The sequence below is a fragment of the Cupressus sempervirens genome, chromosome 3 (genome assembly GCF_028749045.1).
Source record: "Cupressus sempervirens isolate cs-2001-9-10 chromosome 3, ASM2874904v1, whole genome shotgun sequence".
In the NCBI taxonomy this organism is placed as follows: Eukaryota; Viridiplantae; Streptophyta; class Pinopsida; order Cupressales; family Cupressaceae; genus Cupressus; species Cupressus sempervirens.
This window is the reverse complement of record NC_143120.1, coordinates 375,151,889-375,167,319: the sequence shown is the minus strand read 5'-3', so window position 1 is coordinate 375,167,319 and position 15,431 is coordinate 375,151,889.

The following is a 15,431-nucleotide window of genomic DNA, read 5'->3' as shown; positions in this document are numbered from 1 at the left end:
ACTAATTCAAAACTCTACAACATTTAAATTTTTTTTTTTTGGCAAAACATTATATTTATATTAATAATAACTAGTTCAAAATAGCTCCCAAAGAAAAGAACCAAAAAAGAAAAACTTTGGTCATTGCCTGATACAAAAAAGATGCAGCAAAAGAAAAACTACATTAAGAGAGAGTGTGATCTATCAACACTAATGAATTTCATCCTAGAGATTCCTAAATCAAGAATATAGTGATTAAAAAGAGCCCAAAACTCATATGAATTTACAATTCATTGTTTGGTGCTAGAGATAAAACCAAGAGCCTAGCCAAAAATCGTCATAAAGATTACCATCATTGATCTACATCCAAAACTCCAATTAAGGCCATGATATTAGAAAGCCATCTGATGCAAGTGCAATCCAAGACCCTGACCTCCATACAGTGTCTCAGAAAAAAAAGTGAGATCCATAAAAGAAAAAATATGTGAAATCGTAGAGAAGTCATCATTTACTATCAAATAAAATATGAGAAGGACTCAACCTTATTCTAAACATATTTTATTTTCACAATATTAACCAAGTTGGGGAGATCAAGGAGGTTAAGTGGGGAAAGTAAAGAGTTAATATAAACTCCGTCAGTACCCAAATTAGCCAGATAATCAGCTGAAAGATTTCCTTCTCTATAAGTATGCATGATGTAACATTCAGATATTGAATCAAGAAGAGACCATACTTGATGTAATATATACTATATGGACCAATTATATACATGACATTTAATACATGCATTAATAATAATGGACGAATCCCCTTTAACATGTAACATAGATATAGAAAGTAATTTTGCAAGTTCCAAACCAAAAAGCAAGGCCAAAGCCTTAGCTTTGTTATTAGTACATTGAGCGAGAGAAGATGATTTTTCTGCAATCACATGATCTTTAAAATCTCTAATGACTATGCCATAGCAAGAGTTGCTTGGATTTCCTCTAGAGGCCCCATCAAAATTGAGTTTGAAATAACCCTCACTTGGAGGAATCCACTTGGTTTGTGCTCGGATAAGAGGAATCTTGGATGGACACAATGGAGTAGGAAGATGAGGAAAAATTAAACCCTTCCACCAATGAATAACATAGCCATCCCAAGGAGAAAAAGCATGTTTACCCTTATATTTAATTACAAAAGCATTAACAAGCTCAAAAATTGATCTCTCTAATCCTTCCAAAAATTGAGGGATTGGAGATGATTTTTATTATTACTTCCTTATAGTAGAATAAGCATAGAATGTGATGCATCTTTTGGATTTCAAAATTGTTGTATTGTTTTAAAGTTGTAATTTTTTTTTCAATCAGTGTGTCAATCAACACTTTATACATAACTCCATTAGAAAATAAGTAACAATTACTTACTGAAATCATAAGTTGACAAACATTACTTTTATGGAAAGCTAAGAACATTCTTATGAAACCCTTTTCATTTCATCAAATTTGGATAAGAGAAAAGTCATCAGATACATGTTTGAAGTAAGAAATACATAAGAACAGGTAAAAAACATGCTTTCTGGACCTTTTTAAAGGATATATACTAGGTCTCATAAATTTATTAATTTTTTGGTTTGGTGTCAGGATGGGTGGGGAAAAAAGATGGAATAGATTTTGAAATACTTTGAGGCATTTCAGAACTATATATTTTTAAGATCGCCACTTTTTGGCACACCATGATCCTGGACATACCCATAATATTCAATGATGGTGCAATGGTCAAGGGTAAAGTAAAATCCCATAGCCATTATACACATCCTCTATGTCTGTATATGTTGGGTGTTGTGTATAAAAGTGTTATATCGATTAAATAGGGCATAGACATTTATTAGTGGGAATAATTTGCCATGACTTACAGTAGGAGGTGTTTAGTAAGTTTTCATGGTGCATTGTTTATCGATATAGGATTCATGACTTTGAGAGTTGTGTAACTCATAAATTCCCATGTGATGTTAGGGCATGCCCCTTAAAATTGTTGCACACAAAGATTAATCTTGGGTGCCAGTTTTGGTGTTGCCTTGATAGGAAAAAAGGTTTTTAATGACACGTAATATATTATATATTCCAAATTTATGGTCCTTGTAATCTCTTTAGTATGAACTAATGTATATTTTTCATTTTAGGGGAACAATGGTTTTAGACATTTTAGGTGTGTTGATGATGTTCACTCTACAACTACACATGATGAAGAAAATGAGCGTGAAATGTGTAAGGTATGAGAGGTGGCTAGGGCTAACATTTCTTCAATGGCCAATGCTGAAATACATGATGAAGGAAATGAGTGAAAATTGTGCAAGGAACAAGAGGCTGAAATAATATTTTTATGTTGCATTCTATGTGTAATTATTGGCCTTGTATGTTGGAACCTTATGTGACATTGAACCCAATAAAGATAGAACATTACTGCATGTTTTATGAGCTATGCTGATATGTTTATTTTATATATAGAAATTTGGAAAAGAAAAATTGTGATGTCATGGCAATTTATAAATTAATGTAGTTTTTTTTGGAGCTACTAGATTTTCCATGTGTAGCATGGTTGTAATGTTAATATAAATAAAATGAATTTAAAATCATGTAATGTAAGGTACATTTAAATCACATTTTGGATCATGTTAGAATGATATGTTAGAATCCTTTTTCATTCATTTTTTAAAAAAGAAAAAAAATGCTTATTCTGTTTGGTATTCCAATACCAAAAATGTGCAACCAAATGAAGGAAATGTGTATTCTCATAATGAATTCTTGGTGAACTAGATGGTCCCAAATCAAATTCTCAAAATCATAATCTGAATTTCAAGTTCTAGAATCACAAACCTAGGATTTTGAATGTCAATTCTCAAATAATATTGCAACAACCAAATGGGCCCTTAAGTCGGTTTGTGGAGGATATGATAGCCTAGAACTATGATGGTAGCTTTAAATCAATGTACTAGAATTAAACAATAATTTTAAAAAGTTTCATAGTGTCTATCCAAGAGAACCACCATCTTGAGAGATGAGGGAGCTTCAGTGTAGAAGAATAAAAACTCCATAAGATTCCAAAAGTGGTCAATATTGCATACAACATATTCATGTGTTATATAATGATTTTAAGAGATTAATGCATTAAGATCCCTTGAAAAGGTTTCAAGTGAATTCAATTACTAGGGACATTATTGTTCATGGACACCCACGCAAGGAATTTGTGAATTTCAAATATAGAAACCTGAACTACATTATATATGACCTTGATTTAAGGATAGGAGTGGCATTCTATTTAATAATTAATAGGTAAATCCCTCAATAAATTAGAGATATTTTCCACAACAAATCACATTATGATATTTATATCAAGATCAAACTATGTAGTTGTTTGAATCAAATTTAGTGACCAATTTTTTATAAGTAGTGGTTCACATGAACCCATCCCTCATGTAAGTGAATGGAATACTTAACAGAATCCTAATTAAGAGTTGCCCAAAGCTAGTTAGAGGTAATTAAAGGATTTGATATTTTTTGTAATCAAAACCTAACTTTCTTGAATTGTACATTTACATCTTCCCCTAACAATCATTAAAAGTATCCTATATCTGCCAATATAGATGACATAGTCACTATCAATTAAACCATTACACCTCATCTGATGCAAGTGCTAGTTAGATATTAAAAGTGGCATTTATAGCTTTTTTTATTTCATGTGTGGAAGTACACTAGAAGTTTGATGCTATCTAAGTTCTGTTGGCATTAAATGAATAGAGGTGTGGTGATTTTTGATGTGAAGAAATAAACATAAAAGATATTTTAACTTCGAGAATTTGTACATTACAAAAGAAATGGATGCCTATACAATGTAATTTATATTGTGTCACATGTTTATTATTTGAAAATCATCTTGGACATTTAAGTTTTATGCAAGTTGTTACATGTTTGGTAGAAACAATAAGTATAATATGCAATTTGGGCTTAGAAATACTTAGAGGTGGCACAATTAGGGAGGTTAGTGTACTAGAAAAGGAATCGTATCCCTTTTCTTGAAGTAACTTATTAGAATCAAATTGATGTTGCATACAATTAATTCTCATCAAATTCTAATTGGCGTGGGATCTAATGTAAAATCTATTTCTTGGAATATTATAGTCCCTAGAAAAGGAAACAATATCTCCTAATGTCAAACCCTTATGTTTGAAGAATTTTATCCATTTTTAGGTGAGAACGTAACTATGAATTCTTTCCAAAAATGGAAATCTAAATTGCTATTGTTTGTTGACACTTGTATCTAAAAATGTATGAATAGTTTGTGATTCAACAGCTAACCCCATCCTTAAGAAAATGGTTTTCAACAATTTTTTTTGGAATTACTAAGTTGTTCAATTTATCATCATAATTAGGAGTCATTGTCTTTCCAAATATATACTCCCTATCCACGATGGGGTCTCCTAGAATCATGTTCTTACTATTCCTCCGATGATTGGTGTATGACATTTGAGAGAGATAAACAGAATTATGGATTGATAAGTAGGAGATATTTTCCAAAGGAGGTCAAATTTTTATATACATCTATAATATATTATTTTATATACTCTATTAAGTGTGAGTTATGTTTATAATAGCATAATATTCTATTATATACATATGTAAAATATGTACCTCTAAACAATGCACATGGCATGTTTTTCAAAAACTTCTCATAGAAACATGGAAGCATGAAAGGTTTGCAGAAAATGAATTCATTGAAATAGCTTACAATCTTCAATGATAGTGCAATGGTCAGGCATAAATTTAAAGCCCACAACCGTTTTACACATCCTCTTTGTCTCAATGTGTTGGGTGTTGTGTATAAAAGGGTTATATCGATTGAATAGGTCATAGACATTCATTAGTGGGAAGAATTTGTCAAATCTTATAATAGGAGGTTTTCAGTAATTTTTCATGGAGCATTATTTATTGATACAACATTCATGGCTTTGAGATATGTGCCAATTCATAATCTTCCATGTGGTGCTAGGTCATGCCTATTGAAATTGTCGTGCACGAAGAATAATCCTAGGTGCCAATTTTGGTGTTTCCCTAATAGGAAAAAAGTTATTAAAGACATGTTATGTATTCTATATTCCAAATTAATAACATGTGATTGATTTAGTGAGAACTAATGTAGATTTTGTATTTTAGGGGAACAATGGTTGTAAACATTTCAAGTGGGTTAATGATGTGCACTCTACAACTGCACACAATGAAGGAAATGATTGTAACATGTGTAAGGCACAAGACGTGGCCAAGGATGACATTGATTCAATGGCCAAAGCTGAAATACATGATGAAGAAAATAATTTTGAAATGTTTAAGACATGAGATGCTGAAATAATATTTCTATGCTTCCTTCTATGTGTAATTATTGACATTCTATTTGGCCTTGTATATTGGAACCTTGTGTGACAATGAGCCCAATAAAGATAGAACTTTACTACATGTTTAATGTGTTAATATGATAATTTTATTTTGTATACAAACATTTGGAGAAAAACAAATTGTGATGTCACGATAATTTATAAATTGATGTAGTTTCTTTTTTGGAGTTAGTATTTTCCATGTGTAGCACAATTTCAATGATAATAAATAAAATGGCTTTAAAATCATGTAATGTAAGGTACATTTAAATCATATTTTAAATCATGCTAAATGATATTTTAAAAACATATTTCATTCATGTAAAAAAAAAATTAAAAAGCTTATTTTGGTTGGTATTCCAATTCCATAAATGTGCAACCAAATGGGCGAAACTTGTATTGTTGTAATGAATTCTTGGTGACGGAAATGGTTCCAAATCAAATTCTCAAAATTGTAATCTAGACTTTAAGTTCCTAAATCCCAACCCCAAGATTTTCAATGTCAATTCTTAAATCATATTCCAACAACCAAATGGGCCCTTAAGTAATCCACATGTTTAGTTTTTGGAGGATAAGGTAGCCTAGAATTATGTTGTTTATTTTAAATCATTGTACTGGTATTAAAAAATATGCAAAAATAATGCCAAAGCTTCTATCCAAGAGAACCACCATTTTGAGAGATGAGGGAGCTTCAACATAAAAGAGTGAAAATAATGTAAGGTACATTTAAATCATATTTTAAATCATGCTAGAATGATATTTTAAAAGCACATTTCATTCATGTAAAAATTAAAATTAAAAAGCTTATTCTGGTTGGTATTCCAATTCCATAAATCTGCAACCAAATGGGCAAAACTTGTATTGTCGTAATGAATTCTTGGTGATGCAAATGGTCCCAAATCAAATTCTCAAAATTGTAATCTAGACTTTAAGTTCCTAAATCCCAACCCCAATATTTTCAATGTCAATTCTTAAATCATATTCCAACAACAAAATGGGCCCTTAAGTAATCCACATGTTTAGTTTGTGGAGGATAAGGTAGCCTAGAACTATGTTGTTTATTTGAAATCATTGTACTGGTATTAAAAAATAGGCAAAAACAATGCCAAAGTTTCTATCCAAGAGAACCATTATTTTGAGAGATGAGGGAGCTTCAACATAAAAGAGTGACAATAATGTAAGGTACATTTAAATTATATTTTAAATCATGCTAGAATTATATTTTAAAAACATATTTCATTCATGTAAAAAAAAAAATTTTAAATCTTATTTTGGTTGGTATTCCAATTCCATAAATGTGCAACCAAATGGGCGGAACTCGTATTGTCGCAATGAATTCTTGGTGACGAAAATGGTCCCAAATCAAATTCTTAAAATTGTAATCTAGACTTTAAGTTCCTAAATCCCAACCCCAAGATTTTCAATGTCAATTCTTAAATCATATTCCAACAACCAAATGGGCCCTTAAGTAATCCACATGTTCAGTTTGTGGAGGATAAGGTAGCCTAGAACTATGTTGTTTATTTGAAATCATTGTACTGGTATTAAAAAATAGGCAAAAACAATGCCAAAGTTTCTATCCAAGAGAACCATCATTTTGAGAGATGAGGGAGCTTCAACATAAAAGAGTGACAATTCCATAAGATTCCAAAAGGGGTCAATAGTTTGAACAACATATTTGTGTGTTATATAATGATTTGAAGAAATTAATGGGTTGAGATGGCTTGAAAATATTGCAAGTGAATTCCATTAACTATCATTGTTCATGGACACCCATGTAAGGAATTTGTAAACTTGAAATACGAAAACCTGCACTACATTAGATATGACCTTGATATAAGGAAAGGAGTGTCATTCTATTTAATAAATAACAGGAAAAACCCTTGAAAGTAATGTCATACTATTTAATAATTAATGGAAAAAGTCCTCGATTATCCATGACAAGTCACATTGTGATATTTATATCAAGATTTGACTATGTAGTTGTTTGAGTCAAATTCATTGACCTATTTTTCAGAGATATTGTCCATGACAAGTCACATTGTGATATTTATATCAGGATTCAACTATGTAGTTGTTTGAGTCAAATTCATTGACCTATTTTTCATTAGTAGTGGTTCATATGCATGCATCTCTCATGAAAGTGAATTGAACACTTAACAAAATCTTAATTAAGAGATGTCCAAAGATAATTAGAGGTAACTAAAGGACTTCATATTGTTTGTAATCAAAATCTTTTTTTTTTGAATTGTACATTTACGTCTTCCCTAATACTCATTAATAATATCCTATATCTATGAAATGAGTTATCACTATTATCTACACCATTGCACCTCATCTGATGCAAGTGCTAGTTAGATATTAAAATTAGCATTTATAGTTGTTCCCTTTCACATGTGAAACAAGGCTAGAAGTTCAATGCTATCTAAGTTTTGTTGTCATTGAATTAACAAAGAAATGGTGATTTGTTTTTGAGTTCGTAACGGAGAGTTGTTTTGCTGCTTGTTCCAATATTTTGTGCTTGTATCTACATATGCAGTGATAAAGGGAAAGTTATACTCTTGTCTTGCACAATGTGATTTCCATTCTAATTGACAGATAATTCTGCATATATAGCAGTCGATTCTTCATACACTTTGCTGTCTTAGAAAACTCAAAAAAACAATAACTTAGCTATAACTTGTTGTTTTAAAATCTATTATTATTACCTGTATCGTTTGAATGCAATGTGCAATAGCTGATCCTTCGTGTGCTCTGAATTCCAGCCTCCTCAATTTTTCCATGGGTTCCAAACTTTCTATTCTGGGCACCTCCGACTGGCTGCCTACTTCCAATATTTCCAAACTTCTAAACCCTCAATTTTCTCAATTTGGGGGCAAGAGCATCAGGAGCCTAAAAGAAACTGGTAAGCTCCTCAACATTTTGGAGTGCATATATAGATACCGTTGATTTCTCAAATCCCCAAACCTGTTTGGTAGGTTTAACAATTTATCATAATCTAATTGCAAGTGCTCCAATGATTGAAGACCACAAAATTCTTCTGGCAAACGCATAATATTATTCCTGTCTTTAATTACTATCTTTTTAGCTTCTTGAGACATCTAATTGAGTTTAGAAAGTTTTGGAGTTTCTAATTGAGTTTAGGAATTTTTGGAATTTCCAGCAATTAGAAATGACGAACTCTTTTAGTTGCACAGGCGCCTGAAACAGATTTCCAAATATGCGAATGTAAAACATGTGGTAATTATTAAAAATTAAAATAATCAACTACTGTTCTAAAAATTAAAATGAAACAGATTTTCAAATATCTATTTGATTGTGGAAATAGGAATAGCTATTCTGGAATACTTATTCTGGAATAGAAAATGGGGCTATGTGTATCTGTTCTCTGTTTGGCTCAGCCAATATTTGATGGGGAATTTGCGCACCCCAAAATTTATTTTTTCTAAAATAAATAAAAGAATAAGTATTCCAATTTCAATTCCAATTTGGTGCATCCAAACGAAAAATTCAAAATTTTAAGAATTTACATATGCCTATTCCGCTTGTATTCCTGTTGTCAAACGAGCCCAGATTTCACTGATTATTTAATTATAATCTCCTCCAATCACCAAAATCTTTACTCCAATTAAAGATGGTGGAAGTGACAATGCCAATTCACATGAATTGTCCTGGGATATCTACTACAAATAGCAACCACGAAATTCCTTAGCCTCACTAAAGCATGAAATTCCCTAGCCCCAGTAAATAATGTATTACTAGAAAGGACTTCCCATGCTAAATAGGGAAAGCATGAAATGATCTGTAAAGACTAAGGACAGATAAGCAAGAAGAAGTGCGTACAATTAAAATTAGTTCGAAGGGATAGAAGAATACCTAATAATTTTTAACTCCCACTCGTAGGTTTGTTATTCCTCGAATGGAATTGCTTCTCTGGAAGAAAAATAAGTGTCTAAGATTAGTAAATAACCAACCTTGTCCAGGTAGAACGAGTTTCAATTAGATTCGCAGATATGTTTTTGATTAAATTGACACGGAGTGAAAGGATCCTGATCCCTTATATAGAAAACCATCAGGAAACTAAAGCTGACACAAAAGGTCAGTGAACATTCACCATCTCAAACCTGAAGAATAATAAGGCCTGAAGAACAATAAGGATTTTCATAAGGACCCTCAATCTTCTTGAGTTTTCAATAACGGTTTTCATAAGGACCCCAACCCTCTTGAATTTTCCAAAAAAAACCTTCACTTCAGAGAAAATTGGACAGAGAGAACAACAATATTTGTAGATATGTTATTTAGGACACACGAGATCATTATAAAGAGGTAGTTAAAAGAATAAGGTATGGGGCTATACAAATTTGATCCAAGTATAGAAATTTATCAAATAATGACATCTATATGTATGTCAAAAGAAGAATTAATGCACGTAAAATGTAATTCACCTGAATATTTTGTTTTTCTTAAATGGAGCAAGATCTCTTGGTGTTTTTATACCATATAGACACGTAGATGAGTCTCGTGTCTGCCGCTCAAGCATTTACATGTGTTTTCTCACAAACTCTGGAAGTGTGGCTTTGGATTTGGTTTATAGATGGGCGCTAGTGGCTAGCGCCCATTTCTCGCACTCAAGTTGTTCTTGGTTTGTATAGGTCGAACCAAAGTTTATAGAGCAGGTCATTTTTTCTGTTTCTGGAAAGAAATTTAGGGATTTATTGGATTTGATTCATATTATCCTTCTTACAACTCATCGGATGAGGTATTCATAGTATTTTATCCTCAATTTACTTCAATTAATATAATGTCTCCTGCATCATTTTATTTGCAAAAGATTCTGCTGTCTTTCCAAATTGTTGTTACACATTCTAGATCTCGTGGTTAGTGTGGGTTTTCTGATTTTTTCATCGCCAACGTTGTTAAACTTCACATCTACATTAAAACAAGTGAGGCTAGCTACTAAAAATGAAGAGGACACTTTTGTGGAAACATTTTCTCACAACACCTTAAGCAGAATATGATTTTAAATCGAAAATGCTTAATGTTTTGTAGGACTTGCCTTTGTATACTCGTCAATTTGAAGAAGCTTGTATATAGTTTATATTATATTTCTAATATATTTTGATTGGATATTGTTATGGGCGACGCTGTCTTGTTATGGGGGTTAATCTCTAGACAAAATGTACTAAAGACAAAACAAAGTCAAGCTTTTTTTTTTCCAGATTTAAAAAAACATACTGGTTTTTTTCTAAATTTTTTCTTATTTTCAACTACAAACTATGCAGATCATGAAGATCAAATGCTAAAATTTTCGAAAAAATTTCATGATGTTTTCAATTTTTTGAAAATTGGTCAACTCTATAGTTTGTAGGGAGGACAACCGCATCCTTTGTTATGTAGGTTGAATGTACCATTCCTAAAGATGATGGAATACTACAATCATATAGCAATGCTTGAGGACTCATGAAGGGTGGACTATCATCAAGAGTTGAGTAGTCTATTGAAATAATAGCATGCAATTGTACTAAAATAATGTTGTTAATTCTTGTAATTTGTAGGAACATTGTTGTTGAATGCTTGTAGGTGTTGAGGTTGGATTATATTATGGGTGTGAGATAAAATGATAGGTGAGGTACATGAAAAGTAGAAGACCATGAGTGATATTAAAGCATGTTTGAGGATCGTTCTTCTATATTCAAAGAATATTAGGGGCATTAAATTTTCCTTCTCATTGGGGTGAGTATTGTAGTTATATTATTTAATAGAGAAGCCCTAAAAAACTCCCCTTCTTTTTGGTTGAGGTTATTTTCATCTTAGGCTTACCGTATCATCAAAGTAATCCCATATACTACCCAAAAGTTTTTTCATATAATGATTTGATATTTTTCCCATATGATGATCTAATTATTTTTCCCCTAGTTTGAATTTCTTTTTTAACTTACCAACCATTTTCATCAAAGTCTTGATAATTTTCCTTTCCTCTTCTTTTTCTATCAGTTTTCAAGTGTTCCCACCAAAGAGAAGCATGTCCTTTCAATGTTGTAACTGCTATCCTCACTTTGTAATCCTCGGGAACACTTTCATAACCAAAATACTTCTTAATCTCTTATATCCAAGCCAACAAGGCATCATTATCAAGTTTTCCACTATAAGTAGGAAGTTCAAAAGTAGATCTTGAATTTTCCCTAGCCAAAGCCTTAAAGAGTCTTTCCTCATCTTATTCTTCTTTATGTTTAGGATTAGGTTTTGTTGCTTCTTCTTCTTCGATAACATCTTCAAGATGTACTTCTCTTCTCTGGGTTGTTTCAACAACTTCAAATCTAGTTGTAATCTATCTCAATATGTTCATTATAGAATTATCTATATTTCCTCTACCTTGAACCATTTTGAGAATAGCTCCTGCAAGAAACATAACCCCATGTAAAGTATAGGTCTGAAACTAGATCTACCAGCCTATAACAAATTCAATTGGGATTCTCCACAATCCCAAAACTTTATAAGGAAAGAAACCTTTACTCTAGTACCACCTAACACAAGGTAGGAGGTGTCCAAAAACCATTCCCAAGCTACTTTTTCTAGAGTTACACATGGAAGCCCACACAATATAGGAGAAACCTGGTATAGAAGCAATTAAATTAAAATTTAAAAAGAAGATTAAGAGTCCTAATGTGAGATATTTAAATTCATTTGATCCATTTATAATGTATTTGAGTCCATTATTTCAAGGTGTAAAGGCTAGACAAGCCATTTGTTATAAGTTGTCAAAATTGTGCAAGGAGGTCTTAAAGTGGTCAAGAAGGTCAAAATATGAAAGAATGCCTTCTAAAGGCTAAAATTGATGTAAAATGTCTATTTAAGTCCATTTTAGGATGACTAAGTGTCCATGCAAAGATTTTTCAATTTTGGAGTTAAACTTGTAAAAGTTGTAATGCAAAATGCATAAAATGTTGTCATGAAAATGCATCATGATTAAAACAATGTAAGAAGTTGATTCAAAAGGTAGTTGGTAATTTTTAAACCACAAAAGAGTCTAAAAAAACTGATGTATGGTCAAACCAAAGCATAATGGAAGGAAATAGTTAGATTTGAAATAAATTTGGAATAATTTTAAGTTGTTTTGATTGGTTTTTCAGCTTTTGGGTTGGTTCAAAGTCTTTTACAGTCATGTACAACCTAGAAACCATGTATAATCTATACATTTTGATACTATGATGAAAAACATTTATTTTGGCTTTGGTTTGGGTTTATTTAATGGAGAAATGATGAAGTTATGGCAGTTTTGGTAAAATTTATTATTTGCAGATTTGAGGATGCTTGACTATAGTCAGATTGAAATATTTGATACAGACACATTTGGATGAATCAAGAACTCTATTTGAATTAATTAGAAATATATGTGAACTCTCTTTCATTTCCAATTGGTTTGAGTCATTTACATTCATATTTATGTAAGTTATGTGTATTGGAGTGAAGACAAAGGAAAAGATTGGTATTTTTGTAATCATCTATGCATTGGAAAAATTGATAGCTTATGGATTCATAAACTAGACTAATATATTGTTAATTTGAAATTGGTTTGCTTTCATTTGGATTTGTCTTGAGAAAGATATTGAATGCCCAAGGAAGGGTTACAAGTTTTATTTATGGTTTGTGATGGTGAAAATGGGTCTCAATTTAGATATCATAACTTATAATTGGTCTATTGTATTAGGCTCATATTTGAATATGATTTATTAAGACTAGTTTTTAAAAATTCCTCCAAAGGGTTTGGCAAGAAAAAATTTGAAATGAAAGTTATGAATAATATACTCTCAAATACAAGTTAGACCATGTGAATGGTGAAGTATTGATTAACTTGGGTTAAAATTTATTTTGTTTTACCTTAGGAGATGCCTCTAATTTAATGGAATTATGTAATGGATGTTGAAGGGATTAGCATGGATCCCATTTATTGTTTGATTTGTAAGATGATCTACATCAAACCCATAATAAATTATATTGAATTTAATGTAGATATGATGAGACAATCTTCTTTTACCATGTCAAGCATAAGGGCAACCTGGTTGCAACTATATACATTCAAATTACAATTTTTAATCTCAGAAGCTCAAGCTTACAAAGTCTCATTCATGTTATCTTCCTCATATCTAACTTCATTTTGTTTTTCCTTATCCTAGATCTCAAAATTATCTAGCTAATAAGACCACAAGTCGACATGCCAAACAATTTATTAAAAAATATAGGTCTTGCCCTAGAGGAGAAATCAACGACCTCAAAATCTAACAAACTAAAATCCATAGGGGAAAAGATAGGTCCACATGTGATCCAAGAAGTAAACCCAAGGCCACAAATCTTTGATACCATATGTAACCTTGTCGAAGAAAAATTTGCACATTAGTTGAGCTTCCAGGAAATAAGTATGCCTTGAAAACAAGGGGAAGGATAACTCTTGCATATGGTGGAATTAATTTCCACGATCATGGGAATAGGATCCATGGTAGGTCAATATGAAGGAGCTAATTTAATGGAAAGAACATGAACAACAAGGGTCATTCCATGAACAATAGACAAGAACAATAAACATGTACCCAAGATTTCTAAGGTACCCAAGACGCTCCTACATCAATAGTGAAGGAGTTTTGTATACTATAATAAGATATGTTCTCTTGTATGGTTATTTGTTTAGTTTTTGTCTATTATAAGAGTGTGCATTATTAATTGGCACATCTAAGGTTTGTCTACATCACTCTCATTCCTCTATATTATATGGTTTTTTTATTCTTAAAATATGGTTTCTTGGTCTACTTTCTTAGTCATTTCAAATACTTGATTTAATCTAATGATTTATATTGTAAAGATGATTATTGAGCAATTGAGTTTCTTTTGTTGAAAGCACAAATCCCATATAATTTTTTCTCAAAGCATCATCTACAACTAAGGTAGGTTCGAATCAATTGTTGACAACCACATATTAGTCATTTATAATTACACCAAGAAAAAAACACTTTTTCATGCTAACTAATTGATACTTTCTCCATTTTTTTAACATTTCATAGGGACATCAATCGCTACACAACTCTTGTTAATTGATGTCTTTACATTTATAATATGTTTGTATCTATTATAGTGAATACGAGAGTGCATCTAGGTCAAAATTGTGTGCCAACTTTTTGCATTAGTTGTTTAGATCAATTATGTCTCATCCTTAAGATGATATGAAAGAGGGAATGGACTGCGACTTGAACTTGTGATTCAAAACATATCCTAGTCAATTTCAATTCCATGCCTTTCATATCCACCTGTTGTTTTAATATAAAGTTTATTATGAATAACTATATTATTTGTTTCTATGTAAAGGGACATTTTATTACCTTCTTTATATTACTCAAAAATTACCGAGGGTTTCTAGTTCAATTAGTGGTGAAAATATCTTTCTTGAGCGCACTATATACTTGGATTCAAATCTTCTAGAAATTTGAATAGATCAAAATAAAAAATTTAGACTTTAAAGAATTACTATTATAGCTATAACTTCTTAATCAAAAGAAATTTTCTATATAAAAAATATACTATTATAACTTTATACTTGACTATATAAAATATAAAATATAAACACGTACTAATTTATTCATTTTTAAAAAAGGTTTGTAAATATTAAAAAAAAGTTATTGAAAAAGAGGTAAAAACATTTGAGAGGAGTGAAAGAGGAGCATTTAACCATCTTTAAAGGAAACTCTACTATACTAATTTGATACTATATGGCTAGAAATAATATTTACTTCAATTATTTGTTGGGTTTAAGGTTTGGGTAGTAGAGGTGGCAAAAAGGCCTAGCAATAAGTTGTGAAGAGCCTTGAATACTATTGTACCTTCTCCTCTCACCAAGAAACCTCTTTCGACTTTGTAGTTTCCTCATTATTGGCTAGTACTTGTAATCTCTTCTAGAGTGAGTCATTTTCCATTGGAAGATTGTGCATAAAATTTTGGACATTAAAACTTGACAAATAAATAGTAATATCAATTCAAAATGGTCAAATTTAATAGCCAATTA